General features: G+C 50.0%; 1 protein-coding gene across 2 annotated transcripts in view; it reads right to left on the bottom strand.

Moving 5' to 3' along the window:
• The window catches only part of MIDEAS (mitotic deacetylase associated SANT domain protein), a 72,802-nt gene extending 59,345 nt beyond the window's left edge, over positions 1-13,457 (bottom strand). The window contains exon 1 of one of the 2 annotated variants that reach the window (XM_047796763.1): positions 12,958-13,457. The gene's annotated coding sequence lies outside the window, so the exon portion shown is untranslated. Of the gene's footprint in view, positions 1-11,333; positions 12,085-12,957 lie in introns of those variants that run through there. The other variant, XM_047796765.1, reaches the window with a different exon arrangement.
• Positions 13,458-13,765: the final 308 nt, after the last annotated feature.

Raw genomic sequence — 13,765 nt, forward strand, 5'->3', positions numbered from 1 at the left:
TCATTTCACAAACCAATCCTGAAGCTCAAACTCCAACCTCCAGTCAATAGCCAGGTAGCACCTCTCGCACATCTCAGGGTCTATGGGTCTTGCCCAACCCCAGCGGAGAAGCAGAATTCATGCTATAGCTGCCTGTTGGCCAGAGAGAGCCAAGCCTTGGCATCTGTCCTTACAAGGCAGCGCTGAAGTTTTTCCCAGTGGCATCAAATGTGCAGGGAGGGTCCAGATGCTGGGTGAGCTCTCTTTTCCACTGGAATCTTTCAGATTCCAGAGGAGAAATCCAACTGCTAATGAAAGGCCAGATCTCCACAGCACGTAAGAATCCTAAGGTTTAGCTGGAGACTAACGGATTCAGAAAAATGTCCAAAAAGATTAAGATATGGCAGTTCCCGTCGTGGCTCATCAGAAACAAATCTGACTAGTATCCATAAGGACGCAGGTTTGATCCCTGGCCTCACTCAGTGGGTTAGAGATCAGGCATTGCCGTGAGCTACGGTGCTGTTCACAGACTCAGCTCGGATCCTGTGTTGCTGTGGCTGTGGTATAAGCCGGCGGCTACAGCTCCAAGCTCCAATTCAACCCCTAGCCTGGGAACTTCCATATGCCACACACACACACACACACACACACACACACACACAAAGATACGGATTTTCAGTGGCTTACGGGGGCTGCCCCATCACCTCCTCCCATGTCCAGTACTTCCCAATCATCCCAGTCTGAGACTAGAATGGCTCTGGCTTCTGTGGTGGACACCTCTCCCAGGTTCCAGGAACTTGGCGTTGTGAGCCCTTGGAGATGGGAGAGTTCCACCTGCCACTGGGGAAGCTGTAACCTCTCCTCCCCAACAATGACAGCATGCGCATGTGACCTAAGCTGGCCAATAGGACGCTCAGCCTGGGCTCTGCCTCTGGATTGAGTGACACAAAGAGTCAGGGAGTTTTGAACCCATTCCAGAGGTGGTGGCAGCATTCAGGTTAGCTGGCAGCAGTGATGCCAGGCCAGTGGCATCATCATCTTGTCTTTGGTTCCAGCTACTCAACTTCCTACAGGTCCTGATTGATTCTGGAGCCTGCTTCTCCAGATTTCAGGATATTCAGTGAGTCACCAGATATCCTTCCAAAACATTCCTTTTCTTATTAATTTAGCCAGAGTCAGTATCTGCTGTTTACAGATCAAAGACCCGACTATCTCAACATGTTCTTCTACCTCCACACTGACTCCTCTGACCCCCTACACAACACCTATGCTCAAGCTTCTATCTTTTCCTCTGGGGACAGCGTTTCCTATATTTATTTTCTCTCTCTCTCTCTCTGTCTTTTTTTGGGGGCGACTCCTGTGGCATACAGAAGTTCCCAGGCTAGGGTCCAATCGGAGCTGCAGCTGCTGCCCTATGCCTATGAGTCACAGCAACTCAGGATCCAAGCTGCATCTACAACCTACACCACAGCTCATGAGAGAGGCCAAGGATCAAACCTGCATCCTCATGGATATGAGTGGGGTTTGTTACCTCTGAGCCACACAGGAACTCCAAGAGTCTCATTTAAATAATCACACATCTGAGAAGATCACAGCCGCCTGATAGTGGCAAATATGAACAAATGTGGTAAATGCTGAATAGAACAACCACCCTAAGCCTGGTTCTGACCAGAGGCCCCAATTTGCGGCCTTAGTATCAAATAGTAAAAGGATTACCACTCCCTTGGACTCTTCCCTATTTCCCCATCAGCTCAGGGAAAGGTGAACTTGGAGTCAAGAAATCTGGTTTCTAGAACGTGCACCTGTCACTCCAAACCTGGGGCAGGTGATACCTATTCTCAGGGAGGTTAAATCAAATGAGAAGCCCCCATGCATGGCAAAGCCCCAGTAACCTTCTAATTGCTAAGTCAATCATTCTTTTCAGTCCTTTCTTTCTTGATGTCCTCAATGATCACTAGTTGGTCAATTTCAACTCAGTGTGATACAGACTCACAGAGAATTTTCCCTCTACCGCGTGTGATACTAGCTGCACAAAATTGTGGTCCCTGATGTCATAAAATGCAAAGCTCCTTCCTCCTTTGGCTTCTGACACCATGCTCCCCTGGCTTTCTTCCTCTCTACTGGTTCCTTTCTGGTCTCCACTGCTGACTCCCTCACACTGTATCCCTTAAATGCTGATCCCCAATGCTTTCCACAGGTGGAAAGCATCTCAGCTCCCCAGCTCCAATCGCCTTCTGTGTTCTGGTGATTCCCGAGCATCTGTTCCAGAATGCCTGATAGACAGAGGGGGCTAACAGGAGGTAATCGGGTTTGTCTGGATATTGTCTTGAAGCCGTAGCTGCCCAGAAAGTAATCATTTTTACTTAAATGATATGTTTATTTGGAGTAGCTCGGTTAGAGTTCAAGGAGGGGGCAATGCCTCCTGCCCAGACTCATACGTCCAACTACCCACTAGACAGCTCCCCTGGATGTCCCGCAGGCACCTCCAACTCAACAGGGCCGAAATTAGACCCACTGTCTCTCTCCTAAAATCCACCCCTCCTCCTCCTCCATTTCAAGTGGAAACCCAAGCAAACACTTTGACTTCTCTCTTGCCCTATACATTTGGTGGGTCCTCAAGGCCTGTCAACCCAACGCCCTTGACACCTTCCTAATCCAGCTCCTCTTTCTCCCACCACCCTGGCACAGATGCCCATCTCACCCTGGGGACCTCCCACTGGTCTCTTGCTGCCCATTTTCCCATCTCCAGTCGATCCACCACATCACGTGAGTGAGCTTTCAAAAAGGAAATCTGATCCTCTCTCTCTCATACACACACACACACACACACACACACGCCATCGGCCCTCAGTGGCTTCCCACTGCCCTCAGAGTAAGATCCAAACCTCTTCACTGACACAAATGACTGGCCCATGACCTGGCCCCTGCCTGCCCCTTCCTACACCCTCTCCCACCAGGGCCACATCACCTCCCGCTGCTTGAAGTTTCCAGAGAAGACAAAGTTGCATCACGCCTCCTCTCCAGGCCCTGCCCGAGCTGCTCTCTGTGCCTAGAATGCCAGGACTCCCTTGGCCACCTGGTGGACACCTACTCATTTCTCAGGACACAAACACTAGCTCCTCCAAAAAGCCTCTCATTCATTACCTCCACAGCCTTCACCAAGCACAGGTACCATGCATGGCACTGGGGCTCTCCTAGACTTTCCTGAATAGTCATCTCCCTTCTGGCCTGGCAGAAGTGACCAGTCCCTCCGCTGAGCCCTGTAGATCCCCTGAACACTTCCACACTGACATCCGTGACACTGACGGCTCTTGGCTTTTGTGCATGTCTGTCTCTTTCACAGACTGAACACCTTAAAGGGGGAAGGTGACTCTTCTTTATCTTTGTACCCTCAGTACCTAGCAGAGAGCTAAGTATACAATAGAGACTCAATAAATGCACATGGCAGGAGCAAATGGAAGAACAAAGAACGTGAGGGAAAGTACTCCACAAACCACTGATGGGTGGGGTTCTATTGCTACTGCTGAGGCCAGGTGCCTTTTTCTATGTAACTGGGATTTCGGATCCTAAATGCCTACCAGGTAGGTCAGCACAGTCTCGTTGCGGAAAATCCAGAGCCCTTCCCCACCTCAAGTGCAAGTGGAAGTGGGCAGCAGGGAGTGGCTTTGGCTTCTAAGTTGTCCCAAACACATGCTATTGGGAGGCCACAGAGGAAGTGGACACTCACGCGGTAGATTCCTTGCAGGCCTGTGACAGTGGCCTGCAGTAGGTAGGCTGGGGAGGGGAGACTGGAGAAGGGGGAGGACACGGGGGGCTAGGGCCTTAGAGCAGAGAGAAGCGTTTGCTCCACATGGCACTGCCCTCTCCCAGCCCCACAGCAAGGACAGGTCACCCCAAGCATAATTCTTCCTCTGCAATCCTGCAGGTAAAACCCACTCCATGGAGCTCTCCATTCCACCCTGCTCACCTGTCCTCAGAGCCTTTCTTGCTTAACCGCCTCTGATTATGTCCTAACTTAGAAACCCGCCATCTATTCACGGGTGGGTGTGGGCTAAGAGCCCCAAGCCTGCTGCCTGCAGGATACCACAGTATGAGCATCTGAGCAGGCTGAGCGAGACTGTAGTATTTGAACACACACACATCTCATACCAAACTCAAGCCAACTACTTCATCTGGTGCTCAACCTCAGAAACTGCAACTTCTTCCAGAACTAGAGGAACAGCCTAAGATGAATTTAAGTATCAAGAGCCAGCATGTCTGCCGCCCACCTGGTGCCCTTCGAGGGGACTTCCGAGGTTAATCTGGATCATATTCTTACTTTTCCTTGACCCACTGACTTTTGAACCTGACCCCCAGAAAATGCAACTCCGCCAAATTCCATCCTTTTAGGAGACAGATCCACCTTGAGTCTGTTTTTCCTTTTGGGTACAACCTATTTCAGAGCCGACTGCCAGGCTCCCATTGAGGGAAGGGGCTGGTGGGACCCCACTTTGCACCCCTTGCTGTGCCACGTGCAGTGCTGAGAGCCCTGCTGCTGTTCTGTAAATGGCCAGTGAGGATGCTGGCCATCCTCAGGGGTGTTGGGGCCATGTTCCCGGGCCTTCTAGCATCCCACTCTCTTCTTAAAGACCTTGCTTCCACCTGGCTTTTGGTGTGTTTCCCCCCCGCCCCCCACAAATTTTTTTTCTTTTTAAATCTTTGTGTACTGTCTTAGGGAAACTGAAGAGATGGGAAAATGTAAACAAAATCCTCGGTTTACAAATAGACAGGCTGGAACGGATGACTATGCTAAGATGATCAAGGCAGGAGGGTGAAAGGAAATAAACGTGGGCTTTGTGCTCTGACTCTTTCATTCAATACTTTTGGCTTTAGAGAAGTAACTCATCCTCTCTGAATCTTAGTTTACTGCCGTTACCCTTCCCAGCTTTAAATTCTCTGAGAACTGCAGTTCCTACAAAACAGGAGCTGGACTGGAGTTCCTTGGCGGCTCAGCAGGTTAAGGATCTAGCGTTGTCATTGCTGTGCCTCAGGTCGCCGTTACGGCATGGGTTCAATCCCTGGCCCAGGAACCTCCACATGCCATAGCCACAGCCAAACAACAACAACAACAAAAACCAGGAGCTGGATGGTAACAGTCCCTGAGATCCTAAAAGTTGTAAAAGGTCCCAGAGTTCTAAAAGCAGATTATTTGGGGAAACAGCAGATTCTAAACAATATTGGTTTATGAAGTGCAGTTTATGCATAACTTTTCAGAAAAGGTTTTCTAGGTAAATCCCAGTTTCACTCATCTATGTTCATCAAGACTTTTCAATTAAAAGTGAATTTAACAGGAGTTCCTGTCGTGGCGCAGTGGAAACGAATCCGACTAGGAACCCATTAGAATGCAGGTTTGATCCCTGGCCTTGTTCAATGGGTTAAGGATCTGGCATTGCCATGACCTGTGTTGCAAATTGCAGACATGGCTCGGATCTGGAGTTGCTGTAGCTCTGGCGTAGGCCGGTGGCTACAGCTCCAATTCAACCCCTAGCCTGGGAACCTCCATGTGCTGCAGGTTCGGCCCTAAAAGGGCAAAAGACCAAAAAAAAAAAAAAAAAAAAAAAAAAGGGAATTCAACATATTGACTGCAGCACTATATAAAATAGCCAAAGACTGGAAACGACCCAAACGGTCTTCAAAAGTAGACTGGTTAAGTAAAGGACAGTATTTTCATACAGTGGAATACAAGTTAAGCAATGGAAAAAATGAGGCAGCTCTCTGGGCACTGATAGAGAACAATCTCCTAGTTACGTTAAAAGTGAAAAACAGAATGCAGAACGCTGTGTATACTATGCCAGCATGTATTTATTTATTCATATTTTCTTTTTTGCTTTTTTGGAAGTTCCCAGGCTAGGGGTCAAACCGGAGCTGCAGCTGCCGGCCTACACCACAGCCACAGCAATGTGGATCCGAGCCACATCTGCGACCTACACCACAGCTCACGGCAACACCAGATCCCCGACCTACTACTGCGCAAGGGCAGGGATCGAACCTCTATCCTCATGTTGGATTTGTTTCCATGGTGCCACGACAGGAACTTCCTTCATATTTTCCATGTGCAGAAACTACATCTGGAAGCATAGCTGAAAGATGACAAACTGTCGTTGCCTAGGACAGGGACACTGAAGGATTGAAGAAATGGGGAATATTAGAGGATGGGAAATTCATTTTTTCAAAGTATTATGTTATCAAATTTATCAATATTTTTATGGGTTATGTTTTGTCTCTTTCTTTAAAAAGGTCTTCCTTCCTTCCCTCAAGGTTAAAGTAGGTGTTTATTATTTTTCTAATTCTAGTGCATTTATGTATGTATGTATATGTCTATACAGTAATCTACCATCAATGTTGAAACTATTTTTGAGACTTACTTTATACTAAATAACTTACCTGCTTTGAATTTTGAACTACATATATGCCTAAACCCATTTTTTAAAAATTGAAGTAGAGTTGATTTACAGTAGTATATTCATTTCATGTGTACAGCATAATGATTCAGGATTTTTTTTACAGATTATACTCCATTACAAGTCATTACAAGATAATGACTATAATTCCCTGTGCTATACAATATATCCCTGTTGCTTATCTATTTTACACACAGTGGTTTGTATCTCTTAATCCCATACCCCTAATTTGTCCCTCCTCGTTCCTCTCCCCTTCGGTAAACACTAGTTTTCTATATCTGTGAGTCTGTTTCTGTTTTACATATATGATCATTTGTATTATTTTTTTCAGACTCCACAGTGAGTGGTATCATACAGTATTTGTCTTTGTCTTAGTTATTTCACTGAGCATAGTGTTCTCCAGGTCCATCTATGTTGCTGCAAGTGGCAGAATTTCATTCTTTTTTATGGCTGAGTAATATTCCATTGTATATATACACCACCTCTTTATCCATTCATTTGTTTTGTTTTGCTTTTGGCTATTCTCACAGCATGTGGAAGTTCCCAGGCTAGAGATCAAACCTGTACCACAGCACTGACCCAGTGACAACACTGGATCCTTAACTCCCTAGACCCAAAGAGAAATCCAATCCATTCGTTTGTTGATGGGCACTTGGGTTGTATATTATCTTTTCAAGTAGAAAAGTGGGGGGGGGGGAGGGGGGTCTATCAGGTTTTATTTTTAAATAAAACAGAAATTTTAAGGAATCTAGTGTATAGGATGCATTTTATGGTGTGTGAATTATATCTCTATTTAAAAAGAAAGCTTATATGGCAAGGTTGAGATTAATAGCATGAGAACTGGGAGGAGACAACAGAATCCTCCTAGTTAAGGCTGAGGTGAGGGTTTAGCCAGGATCTCCCCAAGACTCAGTTTTATAGTTTGGCCTAGTTTTATAGGTTGGTACCTGTTTAGGCAACTCAAAGCTGCAATCAACCAGGAGGCATCTCTTTACCTTCCTCACAAGTCTTGCCTGGGAGCTGGCCCTACCTCCTTCTATCAGTCTGGTTCTCTTGGAAGACCAGGCCAATGCGGGTAACCAAGGCTCTCCCCTGAGAGCCAGTGCTCAGGCATAGGACACTGTGGGCCACGTCAACTGGGCCCAAATCAGGACAAGGAGGAGCCAGTGCTGAAGCTGGACAGACACTGTCTGGCACCTGGAGGGATGAGGTGCTGGAAAAGAAGTAGAACGATGAGGTGCAAAGCCAGGAGGCCCCAGAGAGGGTCTAAGAGGCAGAAGGAGGCAGGGCCAGGTAAATGTTCAGAACATAAAGACTGGGAACCATGGTCCTTGGTGCTTGGCTTGGGTGTGTATCCCTAGGTACAGTGATCACTATCTGAAGGCCATTGCATCTGCTATATCCTCCTCCTCCTCCTCACCACCAGCAAACATTCACTGGGAGTCGCTATGAGTTGAAGACCAGGGCTGGGGATACAAAGATATTTAAAACAGGGACTTGCCGTTTAAATAAAAAGTGGTAACACTGATCCACCCGAAAGCACATTTAAGATGCTAAATGAAGGGTATGATCAGAGCTATGGTCCAAAGGAGAAGCTGAAAATCCGTTAGACCGGGTTTCAAGGTTTTCTTTATCGGGGGCCCCGATGTTACTGGAGTCCCAGGGAGAGGCCCACAGGGTGGAAGAGAGGAAATTCTTAGGGACGGGAACACGAACAGGGCTACAAAGGAGAGCAAGAATGAGCCAAGCGGAAGAGAGGAAAGAGGAGGCTTTCCAGACGTCTGAGGAAGCCTGAGAGGTAGGAGTGCTTGCCACCAGCAGTCTGGACAAACACACAGAGTGGGTCACTGGGTCAGAGCAGAGGGTTAGGGCCGGAGAGCAGAGGAGGCCAGACCCCTGTGTGGGAGGCCCTGACTATCAGCCTAGAAGTCTGATCCTTGCCGTGTAGACAGTGGGGAGCCATTGAAGGTTGCTGAGCAGGAGGGTGACCCTTGCAAACAGGCGTTTTAAGTGAGATTACAGAGGAGCCCTTTATCCCAGGCTTATTCAAAGACCTGTGTGTATTTCAAGTGGCACTTGAGACAGAAAGTCGTAAAGCATTGCCCTGTGTCACGGAGATGAAAGAAAAAAAGGTTTAAGGTCTCACAAAGAGATGCTTCAGTGAGAATGAGAAATGAAAGGAGGCACGTACATTTTAAAGAAGGAAACATTTGCAGGCTAGAACTCCCAGGCGTCTGGAAAAAACGGCAGTACTTTCTTCAGAGTCTGGAATGCCCTCTTTTGGCTGGAAGGGTTCTGCCTCCTTTTTTGGAGGTTAGTTGTGATGTCAAAACACAGGACTGTGGTGTAGGGAGGCAGCTGGGAGGAGGCAGATGAACAGAAATATAAATATTGGGCCTGGAGAGCATAAAAGGCCTCCATACGAAGACCGCCCTCTTGCAGGGCACTTCTCCATCTGCCTCTCTCCGTGGCGCCTTGGCGTTTTTGCCAAAGTTGCTGGGAGTTTCCTAACTACCCAAATAGCTTCTCCTCTTAAAACAATACAATGATTTTTTAAAAAATTCTCAAGTTTGGATTCAGAGCATTTTTCTTTTTTTGCTGTTTTAGGATCACACCCGCAGCATATGGAGGTTCCCAGGCTGGGGGTTCGATTGAAGCTACAGCTGCCGGCCTAAACCACAGCCACAGCAACGCAGGATCCAAGCCACATCTGCGACCTATCCCACAGCTCACGGCAACGCCAGATCCTCTACCCACTGAGCAAGGCCAGGGATCGAACATGCAACCTCATCATTTCTAGTCGGATTCGTTTCCACTGTGCCACAACAGGAACTCCAGAACTTTCTGAACAGTGTTCCTAATTGTGGGTGGTGAGGCAGGGGGCAGGGCTGCTCTGGGACTGTGAACTGGGCAGCAACTTTAGGCCATAAATCAGCATTTACGTAAGGTGGGAGAGGAAGTCAGGATTAAGTTTCCGGTCTTAAACTAGGCTGTGTACAACTTCAGGGCAAGCTCTGTGAATGCAGAGGCAAAGCTGAGAGAGCCAGGGAAGGGCCCGAGCTATGCACAAAAATGAGCCTGGCTGAACTGAAGCCAGGCAGGTGGGTGACTGTTCCAGATGGCTCCACAATTCCAGAGGGTCCTCTTTCTCTGGCCTTTTTTTTTTTTTTTTAATTAAAGTTTTTTTTTTAAGTATAGTTGATTTACAATGTTGTGATAATTTCTGCTGTACAATAAAGTGATTCAGTTACACATGTACACACATCCATTCTTTTCCTTCTCTGGCCTTTGTTTTTTTGGTTTTTTTTTTTTTGTCTTTTTGCCTTTTCTAGGGCCGCTCCCACGGCATATGGAGGTTCCCAGGCTAGGGGTCTAATTGGAGCTGTAGCCACTGGCCTACACCACAGCCACAGTAATGCAGGATCCAAGCCGAATCTGCGGCCTACACCACAGCTCGTGGCAACGCCGGGTCCTTAACCCACTGATCGAGGGAGGCCAGGGGTCGAACCCGCAACCTCATGGTTCCTAGTCGGATTCATTAACCACTGCACCACAACAGGAACTCCCCTTCTCTGGCCTTTGCCAGGGGCTCCTCTCCTCCACTCTCCCGCCCACACTCCCTGAGGGCCTTTGAGCAGTTTCAGTCTCTGCACATTCTACACAAAGGACTGCAAAGGCAAAGCTGTCTTTCCCAGGAGTTCCCTTCATGGCTCAGCGGTTAATGAACCCAACTAGGATCCATGAGGATTCGGGTTCGATCCCTGGCCTCATTCAGTGGGTTAAGGATCCAGCGTTGCCGTGAGCTGTGGTGTGGGTCGCAGACACAGCTTAGATCCCGAGTTGCTGTGGTTGTGGTGTAGGCTAGCAGCTGTACCTCCAATTCGTACCCGTAGCCTGGGAATTTCCATGTGCCACGGGTGTGGCCCTAAAAAGCAGGAAAAAAAAAAAAAAAAAAAGCTGCCTTTCCTTCGTTCCCCTCTTCCGCCCCTCCAGACTAGTGCTGGACTCCAGTTAGGCTCTTACTAAAGCAGCCCCAGTCTGGGGCTACAGCTAACAGGACCTTGACAGTCAAATCCAGTAAAAGCCCAGATGTACCCAAAACAAAGGGTTGTGCAACTCATGGGAACTCCTACCTGAGTGATATTTTTACTCTAACCTTCATTCCCCTGTGGCAACTATGTCTGCAGGTCCCCGACTTTCCAGAAATGTCCTGATTTCACAGGTTTCTCCTTGAGTCTCTGGAAGCACACAACCTTGACACACACTTTGACTTGACACATGGTCACTGTGCCCATGACACACAGTTGGCACAACAAGACTGCAAAAGTGCATTTCCCCCCAGGTGAAACTCAGTCACCTGGTTGGGGAGAAGGCCAGGCATGGGGAAGCTCTGGGGTGCCAAAGCCATCAGTACCTGCCACACTGAGCAGAGAGGCTGCCCCAGCCCAGCAGCAAGGCGGTGCCACCAACTCATACAGTACTCTCAGCAGGGCCAAGCGCTGCCCTGGCAGAGTCTTCTGCCGAGGGCAAGGAGAGAATGGGCTGAGAATTGGCATGTTTGAAGAATGGCCCTGCGTGCATCCTGTACATGTTTTTGACTGTGTTTAAATCTCTCTGCTACAGTCAGCCACCTCTGAGGCCTTCAGGGAGAACCTGTTTGCCTTCTTTCCACACTTGAAAGCTTAGCTCCCTTCCTGCGGCCCAGCGGCTCAATGGGTGTGTGGACCCCCAACCTGCTCTGGGCAGCAGGCTTCACTCACGAAGGGGGCCCCGGGACTCCTTGGGAGAAAATGAACATGAGTCACTCCTCCGCCTCCCCCACCCCCAGCCCAGACACTGTCACAGACACACAGTCTCAAAAGCTGCAGCACTGTTCCCCTTTGCCCAGAACACAATAAAGGAATTAGGACCCACCTATATACTTCTGCAGCTGACATTTCAAGGCTCAAAGTCTAGCTCACCAGCCCAGTCACACATGTCTGACGTGTCCTCTTTGCAAGCAGGCCCCGATCCAGCCACCATGCAATTTTGCTAATTCAAACTGCTTTCCCGTTTGGGGAGGTCGATAGCCATCTCCCATCTCCTCTTCCTGCTGATGTCATCCCACATTTTCTACAGGCACAAATAAGGGTACAAATCCTGGGACAGCGTTCAGGCTGCCTGAGGTAGGAGTGAACGGATCCTGCCCTCCTGGGTACACTTCACGTCTCTGGCGTGTGGCAAATTGTCCGAGGTTAAGGGAGAGGCAAGGAAATAAATCATCTAGCTAAGGTGAAAGGCCAAAAAGAACTTGGCCACTGCAGCTCAGGCCCAGATCTGTTCTGGGGATTTGCAATGCAAATCTGCGTTTTGCTCGCTGCCACCGAGGTCTTGCACAATAGCCTGTGTATAAACATCCACGCCAACAATGCCTGACTGTGCAATCACGCTGTAATTACAGGCCGGCAGGAAGCTGATGCTAGGAACTGCACCATTCAACCTCTAGACATCCCATGTCGGAGTCTCCACGGTAGGGACCTACATTCCTGCACACACTGACGCGTCCTCACCACGGGCCGCTGCTACTGCACTTGCAGACTCCAAACCAGGGAGCCTGGGAGCCACCCGGCATAGGTCCGCCAGTCCCAAGTTAGTTTGCAGGGATGTCACAAACTTCTCAGCTGTTCTTTAAAAAAAAAAAAGCAACCCTGCGCCACGAGGCTACAGAGGGCGGCGGGAATCACCACCAAAGTTCCCAAGCACATTCACGAAGCCCTAGCAGCTTTTGCAAACAGTAAAGAGCGAGATGCCACAGAGTCCACTGGAAGTGGGTTTTGCAGTTTTATATAGAAAACACTCACATATGTACGTGGGTGTGCTGACAGTTTTTATGGCTAAATTGCAAAGTGTTAGGACTTAGTGATTACTGTCAGGTTCGGGACGTGGTGTAGGAGGAGAAAGGGTGGGGGGGTGTCAGCGGAATTTATTCAAAAGGGACTTAAGGGGCAATTCTGGATTTGCTTTTTGGAAATGCGTAGGGTTGTTTTCCCAAACTTCCTAGTTGCTCTGCTCTTCGTCACTGAGGGGCCAAGCAAAGAAAAATGGGGGGAAAGTTCCTTTAACTTCCTTCCTGCGACCTCAGCGAGGGCTGCGAAGAGGAAGAGCACGCTTCCCTGGGAAGCACCGGGCGGGGACTCGAGGGCGGCTGCGCCCAGCCTGTGGGGATGGGGGGCGCCGGGCGGACGACTAGCCCGGGACGCAGGCCGCGGGAAGCCCCTTCCCTGCACCCCTCCGCTCGCCAACGGCGCCTGGAGCGGCCCGGCTGCAGCCCTGGCTGATTTAAGTCCCGCGGCAAACCTGCGACCACTGGGGCTCAGCTCGAGGCCCGGCTCTCGGCCGAGCTCCCTCCCTGCAGCGCCCTCCGCACGCAAGCCCAGCGCAGCCGGCCCTGCCCGGCCCGCCAAATCCCCGCCCGCGCGGCCAAGCTCCGGCCCGGAACGTTTCCCAGCCCCACGTCGGCGCCCCGGCAGCGAAGGGGGCGCCGAGCCCCGCGGCTCACCTGCGCGCTGGATCCCGGGGCCACTCAGAGGGGTGCGAGGCGCGGGGCGCAGGCGAGCACGGCCCGCAGACACGGCCCGCAGACTCAAACTTTGTTGCTCTCGGGACGGCGCAGTCGTCACTTCCTCGCGGAGCGGGTGGCGCGGCCCGGGCTGTGACCCAGCAGCTCGCGCGCGGTGGCGCGCCGGGCCCTGCAGCCGCCCGCGCCCCCGGCTCTGCGCGCCCTCGGCTGCGGGAGGAAGAGGGCAGCGGTCCGCCGAGCCTGCACCCCTCGCGGTCAAGCTCGCTCCAGCCGGGTCGTTTTCGCGCGGAAGAAGTGAAGTCGCGCCTCCTCTCAGGCTGGGTGGTGGAGGAGATGGTGTTGGGGTTCAGGGACCCAAAGCTGAGGTTCCAGGAGAAACAAAGGGTGAGGAAGTAGGAAGAGAAAGTTTTTTCAGTGTGGCGTTGAGGCTAGGTCGTGCTAGAGAGCAGAGTGCTCTGTGTATTTGCTTTGGTTTGTTTTTTGTTTTTAACCAAATAATGACTAAACTGGACCTTAAAACGCAAGCCTCCTCTCCTCACATCCCCTCATAGGATCTGCACGTTCTTCGTCATTTCCACTGATCATATGGGCACAGGACGTTCCGTATTTATCAGCCTTCAGGGGGCTCTTTCAGCGCCCAAGTTGGGGCTGCAAAATAGTTTCAAAATCCTCCCCCGCGATTTCCACCTCCTCCTTTACACTGAATTCACAGATCTCTTTGGGGCCTGATGCATTCCGTGTTTCGTCATGGACCAAAAGTGACTTGGAGGGTAGGGTGGAGCCCTGA

Source organism: Phacochoerus africanus, chromosome 9 (genome assembly GCF_016906955.1).
Source record: "Phacochoerus africanus isolate WHEZ1 chromosome 9, ROS_Pafr_v1, whole genome shotgun sequence".
NCBI classification, from domain to species: domain Eukaryota; kingdom Metazoa; phylum Chordata; class Mammalia; order Artiodactyla; family Suidae; genus Phacochoerus; species Phacochoerus africanus.